Source organism: Dermacentor silvarum, chromosome 3 (assembly GCF_013339745.2).
Source record: "Dermacentor silvarum isolate Dsil-2018 chromosome 3, BIME_Dsil_1.4, whole genome shotgun sequence".
NCBI lineage: Eukaryota > Metazoa > Arthropoda > Arachnida > Ixodida > Ixodidae > Dermacentor > Dermacentor silvarum.
The window spans coordinates 127,311,123-127,335,059 of record NC_051156.1 but is presented as its reverse complement, the minus strand read 5'-3'; the positions used below and the strand labels follow the sequence as shown (position 1 = coordinate 127,335,059).

The window sequence follows — 23,937 nt, the reverse complement described above, 5'->3', positions numbered from 1 at the left end:
CGCAACTAGCTTTGAGCCACGCGAAACTTACGGTCAGACCACTCGTACGCTCACCAGCGAGCGCTCGCTTCTGTCAGCTCCTCGCCAGACGCCTTGACAGACAGCGCTTCGTATTCGGCAATCGACCGACATCGCTTCCGAATTAGCAATTTGCTTGCGGCTACTATCCGTCGGTCAAGCTGGTGCAGGACGAAGCCGGTCCGCACCACGCAGCAGGGTCGAACTGGAGGACATCAGCCCGGAACCCTGTCGAGCACATAGCAGATGCACTACAATTGCCTGTATAGCTGCATCTGTGATGTAAGGTAAAAACCGCGGCCGCCGCAGGGTGCCGCAATGAGCCCGGGCGCAGAGTTCAGTACAACTCGCTGAGGACAACCATGTGCTGTGAATGGCCTTTGTGGGTGACGTGCCTCCAGGAGCAGTTCAAGGATTCAGGGTCCTCAATGCGGGCCCTGAGGCCTAATTCAGGGCGCTTTTTTTTTGTTTATAAGGGCAGTTTACCATGGACTGACTGCTTTCGGTGATATTATGTCCACTACTATGATTTCTGCGATAAAGTCTCCAATGTAGACACCGGCCCGAATGTCCTTAACTGAGACTTCGCTAAATAAAAGTACATACCGTATGTTCAAAGCTAAGATTTACGGAATTCTAAAAAATCGCCTGCGGCGGGTAGCATAATTCTCATCAATGAGCTGGGTTATTCGATGAGGCGGACAGTAGCAGAACGAGAAGTCGAAACACATTTAACTATTTATAAGTAGCAAAAATTTATTAATTAACTTCTTAGTTAATTACTTTACGACATATATTGCAATTTAGGAATTGTAGCCGGTGAGCTTCTCAGGCGCATCCACATGGAATGAATTTCCAGAATGGCAGAATGGCACCAGTTTGGAGATATGCGCCATCAAACTCGCCGTAAAAATGCAGTGTTGTTCCACTTACTTTTTTTTACCAAAATGCCGTTTTATACATTGAAGCACAAAAGCAGCTGGAACGCCCATGCATTTCGTCCCGCACTTTGGGAAATAATATCTCGAAACTGGTGTAATCCTGAAAATTCATTTCAAATGGACGCGTCTTGCAAGCCCACCCGCTAGAACGCGTAAATTGCAATATGTGTCGTAAGGTAATTAACTGGAATGTTCATTAGTCCACTTTTGTTATTTAGTTGAATATGTGTTTCGATTTCTCGTGCTACTAATGTCCGCCTCTTCGAATAACCCAGCTCAACGATAAGAAGTATATGCTACCTGCCAGAGGCGATTTTTAAAAATTCCGTAAAGCTTAATTTTGAACAGCCGGTATATGAGCCGAACGTTCCTGCAGCTGGCATACTGTACACAAGCGACAGGGCAGACTTCAAAACATATTGATTGTGCAGAAAAGCAGCAACTGCCGTTACGCGTCTCCAGATATAGAGAAGCTGCTTCGCCTGTTTGTTTGGACAGCTGCCCGAGTTCACGCGCTTGCTGCAGGCGGGGCGAATCGCCGGAGCCGCCGCAGCATGCCCACGCGCTTTATCGCGCAACGAGACTTCGCATGCCGGCACAGGTGTTCTCCCGTCGACTTCTTCTTTCCAAACGCTGCAGCTCTAACTGCCGACCGACGGAGGGCGGCAAGGTCACACGATTCGCACACCCACCGCGTCGTCGGGAAAGAAACAAAGGAACGGCTTCTTTGTTTCCTAAATAGCGTCATTGTTATTTGGTCGGCGCGGCGCGGCCGGATGGAAGCTTGCGGCGGCTGCTTTTACCGGGCGCCGCCTTTCCGTCGCCAACACCGCAAAAGTAGCAGTCAAGGGCGTGCACTCAACCTGGAATGCTCCAAACGCCACTGCCTTGAAACCACCCCGCAGAGTCAAATTAACAGCGTTGCTAGACTGCATAAGCAATTTTGCAACTTCGTGTTTAAGAGGAAGCTTGAATGGACACTACACAGAAGCACTACATCAGTTTGGACTGTCAAAGTGAACCTTCAGAACTCCAATTTCTTTAAGTTCATGGTAAGATGATGGTTATTCGAAAAGAAAATGAAGGTCAAAGTTAATTTTCTTTTACTTTTTGATTTGCTTTTTTTTTTGCGTCCGAAACTCCATCATCGGTACATCAGTGTGGCGTTATGGATTCCAAAGTATTTTGTCGCGTTTGACCCATTTTGGCTCAGTAGAAGTTTGTGACACCTGCCACCTTCAGCCTTTAGCGCTTTTAGAATACGATGCAGTCGATCTTTACTGATCAGTAGAGAAGGACGAATATCAATATTGTCGAATACGAATGGGTGCGGGAGCTTAAACACGGTGTCGCTAACCGACTTCTGTCTTAGCCTTTCTTCTGGTTTATCAGTCCTTCTGCAATGCTGAGGGTGGCTTTCTTGGTGTTGTTGAAGGGCGATTCACTATAATACAGCTAAAATAACTGCTATCGCTACAGCACCATCAAGTCGGCATGACTTGTTGAGATGTGTGTGAAAGGCAAATGCTTCAATTTAAGTCCGCCGAACGAATTTGAACGGAATATGCTTTACTTGGTGGAAGACGGTAGATTCAAGCGACTGGACCAGATTCTTGATTATATAGTAGGGTAGGAGCTGTGAGAAAAAATCGCGTGAACTCGAAAGAAAAAACAACACAAGACCTGGATAATTACGTTCACAACTATACAGTTCCGAATAAAAAACGAGCGTGATAATTTTGCAAACTGCATGTACTCGAACATCGACATCAAAAAATCTATGTTGCTCGAAACCGTGGTTAAATTTTTGAAACAGCACTTTCTCGAAAATTACGAATTATCTTGGTGAAAAACTGTAAACTCAAGTATTGCATTAGCTTAGGCGCTCCTAGGCGAAAAAAAAAACTATGAATACAGATACATATAAATTATCGGTGCTACCATGGCCAGAGAACATTACAAAAGTGCAATAGGCTAGTAAAAAAATTAAAAAAGAACCAGGGTGAGCTTTCCCACAATACATCGTACCTTATAAATAAGTGCAGCGACTGTAAAAAATGCTTTGTTTGTTTTTGTTCTTCCATTCTTTTCGGATGGTGCATTTGATATTCTAACTTGGCCTCCAGGCAACACTGATTCTACGCTTAATCAAGCATGAGTCTTGCAAAAAGAAGAGGTAGGGCTACTGTTGAAGCTAGAGAGGGAGATAAACCGGAGGATATCTCGGGTTGGCTGCCGTCTGCTGGCGAAGGGCAACACGGCTATGAGCAGAAGGAAAGAGAGTGCAGTAACAAAACAAGACGGCGTTGGCGCTCTCACACAGTCTATCAAAGTGCCACGTCCACACCCGCACGCAGTGTCAGTGTCAGATAAACGGAGCGTGTCAGCTCGGTAACAATTGGAAGCAGCAGCACATTCATGGGCACTCGCGCGGATGTCCGTGAAGGACAATGGCCAAGAAGTTCGGTTTCTGTGAATGGGCAGTTGCGTAGCTGGTATAAATTCACTTTGCATGGTTCTAGCGAGGGCGCTCGCAAATAGTGTTCCATCGTCTCGCTACGCTATTGAAATACCGGTAGCGCAACGATGCGAAAGTGAGAGCCACAAATAGCCGTGATCATTCTGTTAAGGATGAAAATACTCGAGAAAATTGCGTTGCCCTGTGATGACGCACGTCACAGCCGACGCACCTTGACCGTTTTCGATAATGACTCTGAAGCGGGAGATCATGGCCGCGCTGCTTTCTTTTTTAAAGCGAAGCTTTCGACGTCTCACTCATTCGTCCGTGAGCGCCGAAAACGCACTGCAGGAAAGCCAACTTACAGAGTGGAACTATCTGCGCATGTTCGCACACAATAGAACAACCGGCTGCGCATGTGCACACACAATAGAACAGCGGCGCACGACATACCTATCGCAGAACACTACAGTTTACATTCGCAGTCGTACCGATAAGAACAATGGGAACTGCAACGCCACGCTACCCAGACGAACTGTAAATATCTGCATTGCATTCACGGCCGTCACCATGGGTAGGCCGCGGGTGCAGCGCACTGCAGAAGAGGCTGCCGTACGCGAACGTAAGCGCGATCGTGTACGTAAGGCCGATCCCGTGTATCGGCAACGGCAGAGCCTCTGACCGTCTACCACAGCGATCACAAGGCAACACTGTGCAAGTGTAGAGTCGTCCGTGAAAGCGTGAGTGTGTGCGTGTAATCAACGGCTACATGATCTAAAATAAAGGCTATGCAACACAACGAAATGTGCCTTCATACAACTTCAACGTTCAAAAAATACAATCCTAAACAAGCAATCAAATCACATATGCATCGCATCGGGTCGCTCAGCATTTGTTGGGTTCGTTGCGTGGTCGTTGGCTGTGGACTTTGGCTGTGATTCACTTTGCATGGGAGAAAGCTTCGCATTCAACCATCTTTCTTTAAGAAAGGGGCTTTGATTTTTTTTCTTCATTTTATGGTGATTGTGTTGAACATGCGACCAGCTATACTTTTGAGATCTATATCTATACTTTTTCGCCTATACAAAAGACCGATACTTGTGAGGCCAGTAGCATTAAGGCCGGCAACTGTTTAGTTTTCAGCATTTCTTGCAGGGGTATTAGTCGCGTCGCAATGCGTAAGAAAGTCCACTGTCATGAGCGAACACAAGCAAATGGCCAAGATTTTTTTTAGAACGATCCTGCTGCCTTCTGTGAACAATACATGGCGCGAACATGTGCGTGGACACGTTCTTCTCCGCGTGGCGCTACGTTGTATTTTTCATTCTTTCGTAGAAGGCCTTGAAGCATGGAGCGTATACGCCGGCTTGCGTTTCTAAAACGGCGTGAGCACCTTCCCCATTCAGAGCAGGCTACAATGAGCTGTACGACGTGGAAGACAGTTATTTGCGAAGCTTGGCTTCCTTGATGCTGCCTTCTGTAGTCGCAGCTGGTCCCTACATCGACGCTGCCTTGTTCACGGCCCTTGTCACGGACACGAAGTCTATTTTTGATGACTTTAGATTACTACATTTTCTAATTTACAGAAACTAATCCTTATCTGTCGCTACAGTGTAGACATAGACGTAATGATCTCATTTATCACACAGCTGATACATATAAACATCAATAAATGTACATAACACGAGCCGATAAATCTAGCTGGATAATTTTTTAAGGAAAATCGTTCTCAACAAATGATAAAATACATGTTGGCAAGTATATTAAATATTACGATTTCGAAAACAAATTTCGTCATGGTGTTCTGTTTTATTAGTTTGTGTTTTTGTGTGTTCCTTGCTTTTTTGCACTGTAAATCTGTGCTCAAAATATTTGCTACAGCACCTTTTTTAGTGAGTAGGTTGTCAACGCACGCTACCGCTTAAGCCACCTTGGTATCTCGGCGTTTCCAACAGGGTGCAGGCGTCTGTCAAATACCTCTGCGACTTTTCTTCGGCGGTCCTCAGCACCGTTGTACTCTTTGCACCGGATGCTGCATTAAAGTGAGGTTGACTTGAACTGGACTTCAATGAAAGGAGCTCGACGCTCATCAGCACACCGTATACGCAACAAGTGCTTATGTCCGCAGTCTGCGCACCGGTGGTCCGCCCCTAATGGTGCCTACTTGAATTGCATATCCCTTCTAAAGCGGATGGTTCGCCAGAGCACCCCAGCAAAGGAAACACAAGCCTTGTTGGCTTTCGTAACGTAACGGAGCTGATATAGCATTCAGGTTATGTGTCACGTAATAGTTAAGAACCCACTGTACTTTTTTGCGAGTCGTCGTATCGCATAAGCCGACCAGCTTTATCGCCGCCTTCAAACCGCCTTAGCGCATGTGCAATCTTGCGTGATTAAGTAGCGTGACCGGTTTGGAACGGCGCGTCAACGACCGACACTATAAGTCTTCGCAGCTGGATACTTCTTTCCTTTTTACTGCTTTGGACGTTGTGAAGATTGCTGCGTAGAGATTTAAGTTTATTTATTTGGTTGAAAGGTCAATGTACTTAATGTACAGGCACGAACGAAAAGCGGCGCAGCAGTCATCTGTGGAATAGAGATAGTGGTAACTTCTTGGTCATTCGGCGCAATGCGTTCGCATCTCTACTTCTCATCTTTGTTTCTTTTTTTTTTTTTGCCCTTTGCACATGGACATCCGTGTATACGCGAGGTTAATGCCCCCTAAGTTGGACACGTGCTACGTGGAAACCGCACCTGCGGTGCCATTTGCGCGCACATGTGCCCTGGTTATATGCACTGCTGACGAAAATGAACGCATCAACATTTCCAAGTCGACGTGCCAGAGCCTGCGACGTTGCTCCAACCTGTAGGAGTGAATATTTCATGCACACGCATCTTGCTCGCGAATGACCCACGACGTTAAAGCGGGCCCCTCGCTCCGTTGCTAATTGAGATAAGACAATTTATGAAAAATAATTCTGCAGATCGGCAAGCCCCAGACAGTCTAACAGAAAGAGAAAACTGTCATGCCGCCCCCGACGTTAGCCACAAGGAAACTGACCTAGAATTATCTTAAAGAAAGCTTCGCGCTCAACACGGGCTGTGCTGCTCAAAATACAAGTAAGGCGGAGAGATAGGACAAAACACATTCCTGTATCTTCACCGTTATTGCATTTTCCATAGCACGTCACATTTCATTTCATTTCATTTATTACCTTAAAGACCCCGTTCGGGGTATTACATAAGGGGTGGTTAATGTGTATACACAAGGAGGGTCGGGCGGTCCTGAACGGTGGATGATAAGCCAAGAATGGAATCGAGCGATAGCAATGTTTACACTGTAGCGGCCCATATTTCTCGTTCTAGTACCGCTTGACTTGAGCACACTGTAGTCGATAAGCGAGTTAAACCAAAATGAGCGTTGGTACAAATTTGAATTGAACTCTAGGGTCTTTTTACGTACCAAAACCACAATATATTATGAGGCATGCCATAGTTGAAGACTCCGGATTAATTTTCACCACTTCGGGATCTTTAACGTGCACCCAATGCATGGCACAATTGCGTTTTAGCATTTCGCCCGCATTGAAATGCGTCCGCCGGGGCCGGGATTTGACCCCGCGACCTCGTGCTTGGCCGCACATCGCCATACAGCTAAGCCACCACAGCGGGTCTATAATGTTTGCTTACCAAGAGCGATCGCTCGTAAAGTGTTGATTATGACCTGGAATATGTACCAAGTGGCTTTCCCAACGAACGTATAGTCTCGCGAAATCTCTCAGCGGTCGATGGTCTGTTGATTGCGATGCTCTGTTCATAGGAAATCGCTGTCCTCATTTCTATTGCTCACGAGATTCCTGCGAAGTTCCGCGGGTTGCTCTTTTTGTCCAGACTTTTCAATCCAGGCAAACAGCATCGAAGACTTTGGGTAATATATAGTGGGCCCGTATTGACACAGACGTTTGTAGCCAAGACTGTTCGTAAGAGCAGATGCAAGCCAGTCGTCATGCATGGACAGCTCGACCATTATTACCGAAGGTGGCCCGTCAGTGGTAAGCAGCGCTAACGAACAAGGAGCTTTGGGAATTCGGCCCCGAAATCGGCGAGGCAATGAGACATGCATGTTGTCAACACATTGTGGTTTTATCTGGCTTTGAAACCGAATGCACACCGTTCGGTTTTTAAAGCGGATCTGTTTAAGCCGGAGGTTGGCCCGTACAGCGTAGACCAGAAACTGCGCCTGGCGACGACGTCACCGCGCGTTGCCTAGCAACCACTGGGCACAGCTGCGCCTCGCTTCGCCCCCGCTCCGCACCGCCGCGCTGAGCTGCTACGACCGCGCAATTGCTACGTCTAGCCATGACGTCACTTCGCGTCGCCTAGCAACCACATGTGCCTCGTTTCGCCTAGACATGTCAACGCTTCGCCAGGCCGCATCTTTAAGCGCGTCGTGCGGCAAAGCGAGAATTTGTGCTTCAGCAGAGAGCCGATCCGGAATACCGGGCCGAAGCTGCAGCCGAGAAGAGGCGGCATCGAGTCGAAGATCCCGAGTTTCGAGGACGAGAACGCGGGAGTCTGCGTTTGAGTATCCAGCGTCGTCGGAATAGCGACCATGGCTGTAGCGTGGTCGATCACAAGCTCCGCTGTTTGCTCCAGCCTTGCACCACTAGTGGCAGCTGCGCTCATATCTTTTTTTATGAGACGGTGTCTCAAACACAAGCTTCACGTGTGCGATGTCTGATATTCATTCATTTAATTATTTATTCATTTTATCATTCACTCACATCAAAGCAACACAGCGTTTACGAGAGGTGCCGTTGCAGATGGTTCCTCATTACTAAATTAGGCCCACTGGGTCTCATTACGTGCTCCCAAAACTCAGTACATGAGTGTGCATCTCGCCGTTAGCAAAATGGGGCCGCCAGAGCGTGGAATGGAACAGCTGACATCGCTCACACCAGCACAACACCATTGCCACTGGCCGCTGTGGTGGCAATGGTTGAGCTTCACGCAATGGTGCATACGATGCCACTAAGCGACACGAGAGCTCCGCGTACTTGCCGAAACGGAAATACAGAATGCTTCCTTTGTGGAAACGGGACCTGCGGAGTAGAAGCGCTGGGTAATCGGAGGTAGATGGCTTCTATGTCAGCTCACGCGCCGAGAGACCGTCTCTTTTACGAGGAATGCAGGCCCGAAAGAATGGAGCACCTCTGCGCTCGGAACGTCTCAGTGGCGTGAGCAAATATGGAGCACTGCAAAAAAAAAGCAAAAAAAACGTAAAAAAAAGTAAGAACCATTGGCGTTTCTTTGGCTCCAGCTTCATGGAGTTGTCATTAATTTTACAACACGCGTTCTCGCAGCCGCATACCCATGCGCAGATCTCTTCTCCACGGGCCTATGCGCATTAAAAGACGCTTCAGAAAATAGGGGTTCCAAGATTAGGGGACACAACCGGTCGGTCGGAGAAAAGAATAGAAAATGTATACAAGAGAACGCAAAAAAATATACAACATGCGAAAGACGTACAGAACATTGCAAGCTCGGCGTGGGGCTTCGGGTATACGCAAGGCCACTTGGGATCGCTACTTCTAAAACTCCCTAATAACTACGGTTAGAAAGTTTTTATTTAGCATCACACTAGTCAAACTGAACAGCACCTTATTAATTTTAGGCTTATTTAGGTTCCAGCAGATCTGCTGATATTTGGTGGCCGCCTACCTATATAGTCGCTGGTAAATGGAGAAATATATTGACATATTTAAAACTGGAATATTGACAGTGAAGAAAAATATTCTGAATGGCGGATTCAAACAGTACTAAAATAGCTTCTGTTGTCCGTTATTTGACGATGGTGAAAAAAAGAAGAAGTTACGAGCTTTTTCGTTGTTTTGAACTAGTTGGATGGAGCCACAATTGCTGAGGACAGACAACTCGCGTGTCCCCTGAAAAATTCAGAGAACGCATGCGCAGTGTGCTCTCTCAGCGAGCCCGCGACAAAGAGCAGAAAGATGCCCGTTGTTTCCGCTTGCCGCTCCATATTTTCTTTCTCTTGTAAGCTGAGTAGAAAGTCCGTGTTTACGGAGTGTCATTTCGGTGCCACCAATTAACTTCTCTTTCGTTGAAGTAGTGCTGCCTGGTAAGTTATGGAAAGATAAGCAGACGTGCGACTTCCGCTTACACGCATAACTTTGCTCCAAGCCTAGCTTTTGGCGTCTATCCGGCAACACTTTTTTGATTTCAACTGACCCTTAGATAAAATACATCTATACAGAGTTGCTTCAGTGCCGACACGTCTTGGCATCGTTCTTGTGTTCGAAGTATGGCACTGCCGAATTAACGCTGGGCGACACGAGAACGTTCATAATGTTCGCACTTCCTGCGCTTCACCAATTCTGTTTCTGCATGGCAGAGTCTCACTGTTTATTTACTTTTTTTTTATTTATTTTGAATTACCTCTTATACCAGGCAGTTATTTTTCTTGTTACTGCTTTTTGCTCGCCTACGAATTGTATTTCTGGACGATGCAAATGACTCCGGCGCTTAAATATTACGAAGCATTTCTGCGTCTTTGAATATGAACTAAACCTACAGAGCCATATGCAGCCACTTTTCACAGTCGGTGAAATTCCGATGGAAGTGAATGATTGAGAGGTACAGTACAGGGGTACTGTTTCACAGATTTTTTTTACACATTTATTTGACCTGCATTCCTGGACAATTTTAATTCAAAGATTTCACTCGCCAGAGCTGTTCGAGGATCACCAGGCCTTTGGTAACGACCGTTCTAGAAGATGACTAGTTGTGGCGTCCTACTTGTGGTTGGGCGAGAACTCGCCGGCTGGGTACCCAGCCAATTTGTGAGGAATGTAAAGATGCCCATGGTCTGAGATTCATGTACGCGTTAAAAAGCCTATATAGTTGACCAAATTATTCCACAGCCTAATACCCCACTGCACTGTGTAGGGTACCCAAAATGGGCCAATTTTTAGCTTACTTCCCTGCGTAGCTCCTTGCTTCCATCTTATTCTGCGTTTTTGACAAGCTGAAATATCCCTGGCGTAAGCCATTCTGCTATTTAGCAGTGACCGTGACGTTGCAGTCTGACGCAAAAGAAATAATGTTTTGAGTACGTTTACTTGTTGGTGTGATATGATTTGACGCAATAAATTATTTATTGTTGGACTGATTTACTGATTATTTGCAACGATAAGAAAGTTAGTGGGATGACTGAAAACATTGGGACCGTGAGCATCGCAATTACCTCCACCACTTCAGTGCTGACTTTGCAAAAGAAGTGCTCGATGTTTCAGGTCCCAGTATGACAAACTAGTGTTAGCCGATCTCCACTAAGAAGCGTTGCCGAGTGCACGCAAATATGCAGCTCGAACCCGGCCCCCGGGCAGCTGAAGACTGTGTACGCGAAAAAGCACATCTACGTATTTGAAAGCGAACCCTGTTTGCAGCTGTCCCCGACTAGGTACATAGAAATCGGCTATGGCTGATTTGACGAAAAGGACATGGCCTACTGTAGAAACCTATAAATAAGTAACGACAGCTGTCGATACCGCGCGCGCTGTCGAAGGTTGGTTCGCTGTCATTCATGCAGCCTTCGAAAGCACGCAGTCGGAGCGGAACGTCTGCAAAAACGATTGCTTTACGAAAATTTCCTCATGTATTTTTGAACAGCCGAGAGGCGTACACGTCAAGCAAAAATGAATAAGAATTCCAAAGAAAGCTCTGGCAAATTTCCTTCAGTTGTGCCAGCTATGTCAACATTTACACAGTCTCGCCGTTCTCTACACATGGCCACATTGCCGATATATATTTCTGCACACTGCCCTATAACGCATGCGTTTGTTTGTCGGATTTTTGTACTACCCTCTGCAGTATATAAAGGACTACTGCTATCATTGTGTCGATCGGGTTTGCTTTCGGAAATTTCCGAGCAAGGATTGAGCACGTGACTCCATTGCTCAACATTTCATTCGGTATATCTAGGAGTTCTCTACAATCACTCCCACACGGTCGTTTCGGAATTTTTCGTTCCGGGCCCACTACACGCGTCGCTATCAGCAGTAAAGCAACCGAAACTCTGACAACTTAATTGAGTGCTTTTTTCTGAAGATGAACCTATTGCTAGACCCCGCCGCCAACTTTTACAAGAGCTCTCTTAATACGGGATCGTCTTGAAGATATCGAATGGGCACTTACTTGGTGAACAGTCTTGCTCGTAGCGCCGTCTTATCGTTAGCTCTTCGTTTTTGTCCCCCACTTTCTTTGTAGCCACTCGTCGTCTTACTCTTCTCCTGAACCGTTATCGTGTGTGTATACGGTTGCGGCACAAACAGTGAGGCTCACAGCCGTGTACGATAAAGACGCATCGGCGATGTTTGCGGCAATAGTTGCAGTGACGTGAGTACTGCACGGCATCTACTGTGCGTCGTTTACGAGAAGTTATGTATAAGCAAGCATAACCTTCAAGCTGTGGCGATCACACAACATAAACACATAAAAGTTGACCTTACGAATAAATAGCGCAGCTGACCAAAAATTCGCTGCATGAAATAATCGTGTCTGATAATTTTGTGCAACCGCGCACAGCCTCGGAGATGAAGCACATTGCTTGAAGTATGTGTTTGTGGCAGCACGCTGCAGCACTTCATGCTTACACGGACTGCATCATACTTGGTCGTAAGGCCTCCGATTGGATGATCGGCTTGTTGAAGCGTAGTTAGTGCTGAGAAGTCAGCAACTGGCGCTTGCCTGATTGACTGAAGATAGCGCGGAAGCTGTCGCCGTATGCTGTCCTTGGATGGGTGGCTGCTAGTCCTGTGCCATGAAAGTTCATGATCTCTTGGCCCGTCGTTGTGTCATGGTCATGATCACTTGCGGTCCCTGCGATTATGATCATAATCGTGATTACGATCACTCGGCCTGTTACTGCGCCATTTTTATCATTAACTTGTTTTCCAGAATGCACCGTGCAGAGCTGCAGTCGTAGATCCCCATTTAAGGCACAGTTTCTTTTCTAATAAAACACTTATTCGCCTTGCCGACTTCCACATAACTGCTTTGCAATTTCGATGCATGCTAACATTCAGAAATTAATTGTATAGCGGCCAATTTTGAGAGCATGTTTACGATTTTCCTACTGACACTAGTAATTTTACGGTTCTAGATTTGCAGCCAGTTCGATGCAGATCTCATCTTAAAAAAATGCAAATACAGCCGCCATTCTATTTTATTGAACGAAATTTTTTGGGCCCGCTCGTTTCTTCGGACATACGAGCAGCAACGCCACCCTGTCAGAGCACATATCCATAACTACAAGAAAAATTTCGGCCTCCGCTCCGGAAATAGGTCCTACAAGGCTTTACGTACGTTTCAGTTTGTCTGTCGCGCATGTAATCCTTGCTGTGACGATAGATCAGAATGCCTGTTCACAGCGTCCAACAGAACAAAGTATGCAATTTTTATACGCACAATCAACATCTTGAGTATTCAAACGATATTTTAGTTTTTCTTTTACAAAACTTTAAGGATGTTTTTTGAGGGGCGGGGGGGGGGGGGTGACTTTAACTGCAGTAGTTTTCAGGCTTCTAGGGTGTGCAGGTCGGCATGTGAAGTAATTGCGCCTTGAAGCAGTACTCAGGTAATCAGGAAATCACGGGCTTGGCGATCGATGGCCACGTGCCCGATCGTGTGCTGCGCGGCCCGCCATCTATCATAGATGGCGGGCCGCTCATAGAGCTCGTGCGGTGATCTATGGGCGACGTCAAGTGCGTCGTGTCAAGCGGCCAATTGTCTTTTCGCGCAGTAGAACAAGTAACGTGGCGCAATTGCGCCAAATTACTTGTTCAATTATGGAAAACTAACTAGCCCAACAATTACCTATTCTAGCATAGGTTATAGTGCGTGTGAAGGCGGGGGGGGGGGGGGGGGCGCATAGGAGGACGAGGAGGAATGGTAGTCTTCTGGAAGCGTGTCGTTGCAGCGTATGAGAGCGAAAACTTGTTTCCGTTTATCTTATCGCTGTAAATTACCACTTGTCCTAGAGAAAGGGACTTCGAGTTGCTCTGGAGGTGATAAGCCAACGTAAAGCATACTTCGCAGCTGTACTGATAAGTGCATACTATGTAACCGCTATCTATGCAGCATCGTGCCTTTCTTCAGCTGAGGGAAGAAGTGTGCTTCAAAATATCTGATAGGGGGCTCCGAGGTGCAATTCGGCTACAGTAGGTGTGGTGTGTGTGGGGGGGGGGGGGGGGTGCATGTGTGCATGCGTGTGTGCGTGCGGGTGCGCGTTTACAAGATCAGCCTGCATGGACGACGATTTCCGCTAGGTAGACGAGGCGAGAGATCGCAACCGGTTCGCCATTCTTTGTTGCCTTTCCGTCGAGTCCGCTGTAGGCTCTTCTAGGTGCCACAAAACAGCGTGAAACTCCGCTGATGACATGGGAGGGGATATGGGTTGTTAAATACAGTGCTGCGTAATGAAGGTGGTTTCTGGCTGGATTGGCTGCATTTTTCTGCCGATAGCTTGGCTACCTCGTTATGTAACCTCTTTTCTGCGTTATGAAGCTTTGCCCGAAGGTCAGCAAGGGACGGGACATGTCCCGAACCGAGCACAGTTGGTATACCTCGTGGATGTAAAAGTATCTCTCTTGACGCTAAAACTTATTGAAGGCAGTGTCAGTGTGATCGCTTACCTCTGCAATGCTTACAATAAATAAATTCGACGTGTTATGGCAAACATTACAGAGAGTACAATGTGCAAAGAAGGATAAGCAGCCGTGGTCAGCATCTTTATTGTGTGCCATATCATAACTTCAGCTAAGCCATAGTAGCTCTAAGGTTATTAAGTTCCCATACAAAAAAAAATACTGCGTATTCCATTCCCCATGATTACAATCGCTTCCGATGCGTTCGCCACGCCGTCGCTGGCTCATGGCGTCGAACGAAACCGGCCCACGGTCTTGCGTGGTCGAGCAAGACGGCCCCGTACGTGATCCCTCGCATGACACGTTGCGCTGTGCTCCGGGAGCGCGGAGGCCTGTCGGCCCGTGTACGGGTCTCGCCGGTCGATACGTGGCTCGGTCCGCGCCCACTAATGCTGTAAATGGGGAACGCCAGGAGCAGCTACGTACCTAGTTTCACATTTCAGGCCGATATGAGCACACATATCTGGCCTTATAAAGAGCCACACCAAGGGTCATTCTATGAAATTATTTGGCGCGTTATTCGCGGTCGTCAGTAGCACGAATAATTGCGCATAAACCCTCCAATGTGGCAATGGAAATCCAAAGGCGCTCTGCTTCCAAAAGGCGCCCCACGAGACTGCACACCACGCAGGTTTAACACATCGACGTGTTCATGCGGACATGCAGGGGAACGCATCACGTTCCGCAAAGTAGCAGAACAGAAACTTCAACGACTGTATTTTCATGTATCAAATTAACGCCAGTGGCCAGAGGCTGTAAAACAAACGCACGCCGTAGAAAACATATGTAACTGGTTAACGTCGTTCGCCTCAAATACACGTCGATGTTCTCTTCAGCATCGTTCCCGAAATTTTGCTACGAGAACCTTCAACCGCAGCCTTTCTCATATTGTCTTCCCCGTGGAGCTCACGTGTAACGGAGTATATTGTACGTGAAACTGCATGAATTGCCACACTGCTAACGTACACACAGCAGGATAAGTTTAATCCGCTTGGGCATGCGTGCATGTAAGCTTACCAGGCATGTAAGGTAGGGGGCGTCAATATCAATGCCTTCGCACTGTTCCGATGCTCTAGCTATAGGCTAGGGAGATTTAGTTTCACGTGCGTAAGAGCTGTGCACACATAAAGATCTTGCGAGAAGGAAAGGCTCATGCCCAGAATGTACTGAACATTCTCGCCCCTCACGTGTGCAGGATAAATATGTACGCTTACACTGCGTGCCCTGTACCTACGCAAATGTGTCTACGTGCGACTCTCTCGAGAGAAACAGCCCGAGTCATCACCTTAGTCATCAAGAGGGCGTCGATTTCGTGTCACAAGGGCGTTGAAAGGAAACGACGATCTCAAAGAAAGCTGCGAGGCAATTCGCTAGTTTAACAAAGGCATGGCTGTGATTACGGCTCGGCTTTGAAAAATTTCAATGCAATAACGTTCACGTCCATAGACAGAGAGCGCAACTCGGCATGCACAACTCTTGGGCATTACCGGGCCTGCTGTTTGCGGACATCGTGCTGCTCGCCGGGAGTATAGAGCACGTACAGCGGTTGGTCACTTTGGCGGCTGTTCGCCTATCTCCTCTGGGCCTCGAGTTGAATGCCAGGAAATGTGCGGTGCTGCAGTTCTCCGGCTTACAAGGTGACATACCCACGGTGTAAGATATATACCTTACACCGTGGCCTAGTCTCACCATTGCCAATGCTGTTGTATGCCTGTCGGCCAAGACGCGAGGATGTGTGGAACGCAGTCAGCGCGAAGTTGGGTGGATAGCTATGGGTTACCATGGGCGCGTCGCTGTCGAGGCGATTTAGGGCGACATCGGCTGGTCTTCTTTCGAGGCTAGAGAAGCAACCAGCAAGATTTCAATCGACGGCCGTCTAAGGCTAATGGACCACGAGAGGTGGGCCCGATGGCTACTTAGATATCTACATTTTAAGGGTGTACAAACACAGTGGATAGATGCGTCGACACTCTTCAGGCGAAAGTTTGACTTCTTCACTCGTTCTGTGCAGGAAGACAGCGAACGCAAGTGGGCGAAGGCAGTGAGGTTAGGAAAAAGGAGACCGCTCTATGTCAGTCCGCCATGCTCTCTAAACGAACGCTGCAATTATACAGGTCCCACAAAACAACCATTGCAGTGAAAAGCCTGTATGACAACAGGAATGGGAGTGGTCTTCTCTTTGAGGCTCACGCAGGAGCACTGCCCACTCTTGTGTATCGACGGCGCTATGACCCAAAACTGGAAGTGCTAGCTGCGAAGTGCCGGGCGTGTGGAGAAGAGGAAGAGAACTCGGATCATCTGGCCCTGCGCTGCAAAAGCCACACGCCTAGTCAGACAGAGTGCACCACGTTACCCCAAGCACTGGGATTTCCCGTTGCCGCAGGAAGCAACCGCTCATGAGGAAACCGATGGTACGCCGGACGCGCTTGCAATGGCAGTGTCCGCCCCGTAGAAAAGGCAGCATCAGTGGTGGATGGTAGCGAGCGGACGTCCATGAACTGTAGACCGCGCAATGGATAGGGGTCAATTTAGACATCTGCTATTTTTTCCTCTTTTGTTCGTTTCTTTTCTTTTGTGACACTGTTATTTTATTGTTTTCATTCTTGTTATGGCGGCTAGGGCGAAACACTAGCGCCTGCCCGCTCTAAAGGGTAAAACAACATCATCCGCATCAGGCAACCACTTCTTGTGAGACCTCAATGCACAAACTTTTGCGTTCGTTCCGGGCGCGAGGTGGCGTAACGCACGTGCAATTCTCACGATTGCGCGCGCGCAAAGTTTCCCCGCACGTGCAAACGAACGCTGTCGAATGCTTATGGCAGCACCGTTAGTACAGCGTACTAGAACCGTTAGTAAGCGCACGCACTTCCTTTCGCAATAGCGCTATGATTACTCAGCTTGATTCATTCGCTTGTCTTTTCCCGTGAACGCTGTCGCCAACAAGGGCGAATGAAGAGAGATAGAGATTGTGGTTGTGAATAGCGCCTCTTCGTCTTCACAACCACAATCTCTCTCTCTCTGTTCATTCGCCCTTGTTGGCGACAGCGTTCACGGGAAAAACAGGGCAATAACTACGGCACAGAGCTGCTAATCTTGCTTTGTCACCTCGCTTGCCAATATTTTTAGTCCCACGTCTGTTGTTATCCTAACACGGCCTGGCACTCACCGTTGCTTTGTTTTTCCAAGCATTTCGCAACACGACGGCTTTTTGTTTTTCTTTTTCTTGCTCTGCGCATCGTTCAATAAAACACTGGTAACTTTATCTTGTTCAATGTTAGTTCGACATTTATTTCTCGAAAGGCAGGGAAAAAAATGAATATTCTAGGCTTCAACGTTTCAAAACTGAGCAGTGGGTTACGAGGGATATTGACCACATTTTGAACTTACTAAGATTTTTGAGTATGTGGGGTGGTATATCGTGCGCTAGCGATTATGCTAGCGAATATGCTAGCGAGTACGCTAGCGATTATGCATTTCGCCCTAATCGAAACGATTCGCTGCTCCAAAGCTGGGGGACGAAAGTGTTTTTTTTTTTTTCTTTTGAGCAATGCAGGCGACCGACCATTCTGAGAACGTGACCGAACAAAATGAGCAAGGAAAATGCCATCCTGCTGCGAAATGCTAGCCGAACAATATCAACAGTAAGGACAATATCTTTTTGAGGTTGTGATATTAAAGATGCATTCTCATAGCGATAACAACACACGAAGGCTATGAAGTAAACGAATGTTGTCGCACATATTTATTTCTAGGCAACTTATTTGCTAAATGTATTTCGTATTTTCCTTCGGTTTTTCTACAAATGATTATCTTTATGGACGTCTGGGGCGTTTTTCACTTCGCGTAGCATGAGCTAAAGCGCGTGCGCGCGCGCGCTGCCAGTTTCTTTTGGACCACAGAGGCAAGAACGAGACGGTCGAATTATAGTCCGACGTTCCCAACGTCTTTCCCATCACACTTATTTGCACATGCACCTATCACAAATCTGCGGTTGAGAATGCATCAAACATCGCCTTGGTCCCCGTGACAGCACTGCGTCGACGTCTCCCAGTGCGCATGCGCAAGAACTGCCGCTTGTGAGTGATCTAGCACAAGAATATAAACATAGCGTGCAATTACACGTTGCATTGGGTGACAATAAAGACAATTGCACGGATCAAGTTCCGTTTTGCAGTATTTCAGCATTTAGGCTGAGATTAAGAGAAGTGGATTTCGGCGGTAATGTGCATGCGTGTAGTAGATAACCAGTAATCAGGTATAGCTCCGAAATGGGTGTCAAGAGATGGATAATGTTGATTACGACAGGGAATACAGTGATGTGACAACACTAGAAAAATTGCAGTTGTATGACGTTGGCTGGCGCAAGTCAGGGATACTTGGAAGTCCTTCGACATGCACTGGAAATAAAATAGGCTGCTGCTGCTGCTGCTGTTGATGACAATAATGATTAGCACTAACCAGGAGGATGCGATGAGCCGAGAAAGAGAGCGCGTAGCTTTACCTAACTGGTGTGTGAAAATCGCGTCCCGACTACAGAAGAAGGCGAGACGCGCGGTGGCTATTTTTAGAAGCCCGGCGCATTTTTCCTTTTTCTTGGCTTCCGCCACTGACCGTGGAGTTTGGCCACGCGGGTTCCCCTCACTCGCATTCCACGATGGCCTCGGCGAGTCCACACGAAAAGATAAGCTTCTCCCTCTTCTCAAAAGCGCACGAATTACGACTTGCTCCCCGTTTCTTTCTTTCTTCTTCTTTCTTTTTGATCTTTTTTTTGTGTGTGTACTTTTTCGTCGTGTTTCGCATGTTTTCAGAGCTGGACGGCGCGCTGTGCAAATACTTGCGGTCCTTTTCATTCTAGCAGCCTTAGCGGTCCGTGACTTCTGGGCGCTCTCATTTGAGGCCGCAGCATGTCAGGGTGCACTGACCGAACATGAGGGGCTCTTAGTCGCGTAGACGGCTCGAACGTGAAGCCGACATTATAGTGAAGGTTCTGCTTGAACGAGTGCATGTTGTTTGTGCTACCGAGTCTGCGCCTGAGCGGTGAATGCAAGAACGCATTCACATTTTCCCATTCGTACCGATGGATAAAAGCCACGTATGGCGTATTACATATATTGACACACATGCACGCACACACACACGCACACATACACACACACACACACTAAATATGAACGTAGGTCCACACATGCACATATACGCAGAGACCTATAGACACAAAAGAGACACCTTTCCTCGCGTTATCTTGGTTGAGGAAGTGGCAACAAAATCTACGAGTGCTGGGGAGAGCTTTCTGCCGGTTGATTACACAGCGCGCAGAGTGTTTCCCGGCAATGGGTTGTACTCTGGACAGGAAATGACGATGCATCCTGTTTCGCAGCATCTCGCTTTTCGTGCCAGCGTGTCCTGCAGAGCGCGTAATTTGTTCGCAAATAATGGATCGTTACCGAATACATGTAAGGCTGATTATGCTCATCATGATGAATAATGGAATACTACCTGTTCATTAGTTAACACTACAGAGGAAATAAAATCAGTGTTAGATTATTTGACTATGTTCCGTATGCACACAGAAAGCAGCTTGCACCGTACGAGTTTTCATACAAGCGAGTGAAACTACAAGGCGAACACTGAGCGAATGCAGAAAGGAGACAAGGACGAGATAAACGTAAGCGAAGATAGCGCTCGACTTCGTTTACGTTTTTCTATTGTTTCTTTTTTTGGTGCTGTGACTTCGGATCATGGATAACCAAGTAGCCCTGTCGCGTGCTTCGAACACTGAGCGCACATCTGACATTGCTATGTTGTCAACCATTCACTTTGAAAAAGTAATGCTCGCTGCTATGGCCAACAGCGGGGTTGTGGAGAGCACAGTTCTATCGGGTTGAACATCTTCGAAAATAACAAAATCTTGGGTGTGTACGAATCTTCGTCTGCGCTTCTACAAATGCTTGAATATACTACAAAGAAATATTCGACGGATCCCTCGTATATATGGGAATAGGTGTTAAGCGAGGCTTTTTTTGACGTTTGCGCATGCGTTACTCTAATGTAGTGCTATAGTTAATTACGAAAATACAATGTTCGTATATATGTAACGCGATCAGCCAATGTTTAGAAATTGGTTCGGCGTCCGTTTCGGCATGGCACACATGCGCGTCCAATTTATTAGATGATCGCCCTCAGAAGTGGGAGGCCACGCTGCTCAGCTCCGACCCGGAAACTCAAGTCTAGGTTACGGAATGGGCACAGCCAGCCGCCAGCCCAAGGTCTCCTGGCCGCCCGATCAACAGTGGACTCTCGCACGCTGAACTTAAGCTCCATGTATAGGGTGGTAAATCAATGTTTTTACCTCCTCCTCCTCCTCCGCACGTGTCTCTTGGACTGTGCATCACTGCCACCTCACCAGACAGTCTCCTCACTTTGCGCAACCTAAGCACTTCTGATGAGTTGTGAATGCGAAAGCATTAATGTCCAATTTGAACGCTGCCGAGCCGTCCTTCGAGTTAGGAACGCCTCACGGGCAAGCGAGCGTGTTGAGGCGCTTGGCCGGTTGTGATTTGGCCTTACCGAGGCGCAATTAGAACGCAGGCGAGAGCTTGCGTGGCCAAGGAACGCGCGGATAACACAGCCGTCCTAGAGAGAGAGTCAGGGTGACGTGGCGTCGCGGCAATGCCCTCTCCCTTCACGCAATACCCGGCGCGCCAGTACTGGATCCAGCAAGTGTTCCCCTTTCGCCCACTCAGCTCCGTTGAGGCAAGCTCGTGACGTGGCGTCGCAGTCAATGGGGAATTTACCTGTCGTTTCGCAGCTACAGACGACAGACGCCGGCTTTTTCGTTGAATGGGCCATTTGATGCTTTCGCATCAAAAAGTCACAATTCGTAATCGCCGATGCGAGTTCATATAGCAGCGTTCCATGCACTCGGTCGGGCGCCGTGTAGTAAACAGAAGCACTGCACCAATCGAGCTCGTGTCGAGCATCTTCTCGAGTCTGTTCTTGGCGTTGTTCCGGCCTTGGCACATAGGGGACGAAGTATCGCGCGCGTCGAAAAAATGCAAGTAATGAGGAAAAACGTTCAACGTCCGGAGCCCTCTTGCGAACACGTGGCCAATCGCACCACCAGTTCTCGACGACGTGGGCTGATTGATTGCTGGCTTTGGTGACAGCTTATGACAAGCACACCGAATACGTCTTCCTTGAATGTCGATAACCAGCGGCTTTCTGGTTTTCGTGGGTCGACAATAAAATCTCGGGTGAACACCAAATGCTTGTATTTTGCCGTAATGAAGGCGTCAGGGAAGCTTAAGTTTGCGATTTACGGGGTAATCATTTTAAAACTTTCCTGAATTTTTCAAAATTGCCTGTGGCAAATAGCATAAGTTTTGTCCCCGAACTGTATTGTCAGAAGAGGTGGATATTACTAGCACGAGAAATCGAAATACATTTTTAAGTGAATAACAGTGTCACTAATTAACTTAATTACTTTACGACGCATAATGCAATTGACGAAATATAGCCAGCGAGGTTACAACACGTATGCACGTCGAGTCTCCAAGGTGACACCAGTTTCGAGATATTTCCCCAAGTGTGGGGCGACATACATGGGCGTTCCAATTATTTTTGTGGTTCTATGTATAAAAGAGCGCTTTGTGAAACAAAAAAAGTTGGCGGGACAGCAGTGCATTTTTACGGCGATCTTGATGGCGCATACCTCACAACTGGTGTCATTCTGGAAATTCATTCCAAGTGGATACGCCCTGCAGTCTCACCGGCTACAATTCTTAAATTGCAATATGTGCCGTAGAGTATTTATTTAGAACCTAATTTTGAAAAATCATTTGAATATGTGTTACGATTTCTTGTGCAAGTAATGTCAGCCTCTCTGAATAATCCAACCCAAGGACAAGAATCATATCTGCTCTGCAACAGATGATTTTTAAAAATTCCAGAAAACTTAACAGTGATCATTCTGTATATATATATATATATATATATATATATATATCGGTATGTGCAGTTTTCTTTGGCTAGCACTCTGGAAAACTATGAACGTCGGCGCACATTCTTGTATATTTATTAGTACTTTCAATTATTTACGGAGCACTGTTGATGCTTCTATTTTTCTGATTGTATGTGTGTACCTTTGTATCTATGCCTTCTTGCACTCGCGTGCAGAACTTTGCATGCGTTTGTGCTCTATGACAGTACTGTGTGTTTCCCGCTCGAGGTCGTGGGTTTGATTCCCAGCCATGGCGGGCGCATCGCGGTGGGGGCGCCATGCAAAAAGCTCACGTGCTTAGATTTATGTGCACGTGAAACAACGCCGGCTGTTCCAAATTAGTCGGCACCTATAGCACCCTCATTCTCTTTTTATCTTTTTTACTGCGTAGTCTCCCATGTACCACGTGATTAGATTTTTCTTTCTGTTCAGTGCTTTTTGATGCTACCTTTAATTTCAATTTTTATCATGTAATGAGGATTATACGAAATCACCTAAATGTGCGAACCCCTCCTTTAAAATCATGTCGTTGAAAAATTGCTGGGTAATCGCAATTCCGAACATCACCTTAACAAAGGCGGGTGACCAATCACATACACTCCTTACGAGCCATAAGCTTTGTAAAATCAGCCTCTGATTGTTGCGACGCTGCAGGCTAATACTTTGTGCGAGCTATAATACATGGCGCAAAATGATGATTTAAACAAGGAAGAATAACGGGATTGCCATCGCTCGCGTTGCTTCCCCACTTAGGCGAAATGGTAACTTCTTTATAACATTACTAGGACGATGAGCGGACTCTCACGAGTAGGTGCAACCCGAATGACGACCAACCGTCGTGTCGTCATAACACCACATATATTGCAGGAAGGTTCTGTCCGTGCAGTCACGTGCGAATGGAGATCCTTAAACTTCGCAGCAATTGAAATAATATTACATTTTTCAGGTGATTACAAAGGCAGTTAGCATCAGACGCGGGTGCGTCGCATTCTGGCCTGATGCGACATATAAACTGCAATGGTTCTTTTGTCTTTTCTACCTTTGGACGCAGGATCTTCAAAGGACCACGCGCCACTTTTAGTCGGAACCCTTGGCGCACGCATGGACCAGGCCCTTCGTAGTCGGCCTCATCGAAGCTCGAAGCCAAAGCGTCATCGAGTCCAGAGCGTTCATCGATCTGCTAATGCTTTTTGTCTTAAGGTGTAAATAATTCCGCTTCCATGTTAGACGTGCTTCCAGAAACTCGAGATTTTTTGTACGATTTTTTTTTTCGCGTTGTATTTACCTTGTAATAACTGTGATGGGGATAGAGAATACCGGGATGTCACGTAGCCTCTGCTTATTTATAAGGACCTTCTTTTTTCGCCAATTTAGGAAATAACTACGTTCACACCGGTACATTCTGTACTTCCGGGCATTAAAGGACTATGGAAAAGTACAGAGCGTCCACTTCCTTTCTTCGAACTCCCCCGCATCGCAGCAGCGGTAGCGGCACTGCTCCTGAGAGTGGGTAACACAAAAACAACTTTTGTCATACGAGTAAGTATCGTGTTTGTGTCCGTTTGTTTTGGTGGTGCGCGAACATGATTTTGTGAGTGCAAACCAAAGTTTACGTTTACAATTTTCGTGACAATTGATATGGTGACGTAAAAGTAAATGTACGCTTAAATAACTAGACAACGCATCTGTATAGTGTATACGCTAAGACTAGCAGAGAAATGATTGGAAAGGCTCCGCGACGCAGCCCCGCGAATAACCTTGTTTAAGCAAACAATATGGCCTACTTCATGCGCTGCT

General features: G+C 47.0%; 1 protein-coding gene across 1 annotated transcript in view; it reads left to right on the top strand.

Annotated features, from left to right (window-relative positions):
- LOC119444762 (uncharacterized) overlaps positions 1–23,578 on the top strand; it is a 76,140-nt gene extending 52,562 nt beyond the window's left edge. The window contains exon 7 of the mRNA XM_037709111.2: positions 23,192–23,578. The gene's annotated coding sequence lies outside the window, so the exon portion shown is untranslated. The remainder of the gene's footprint in view (positions 1–23,191) is intronic.
- Positions 23,579–23,937: the final 359 nt, after the last annotated feature.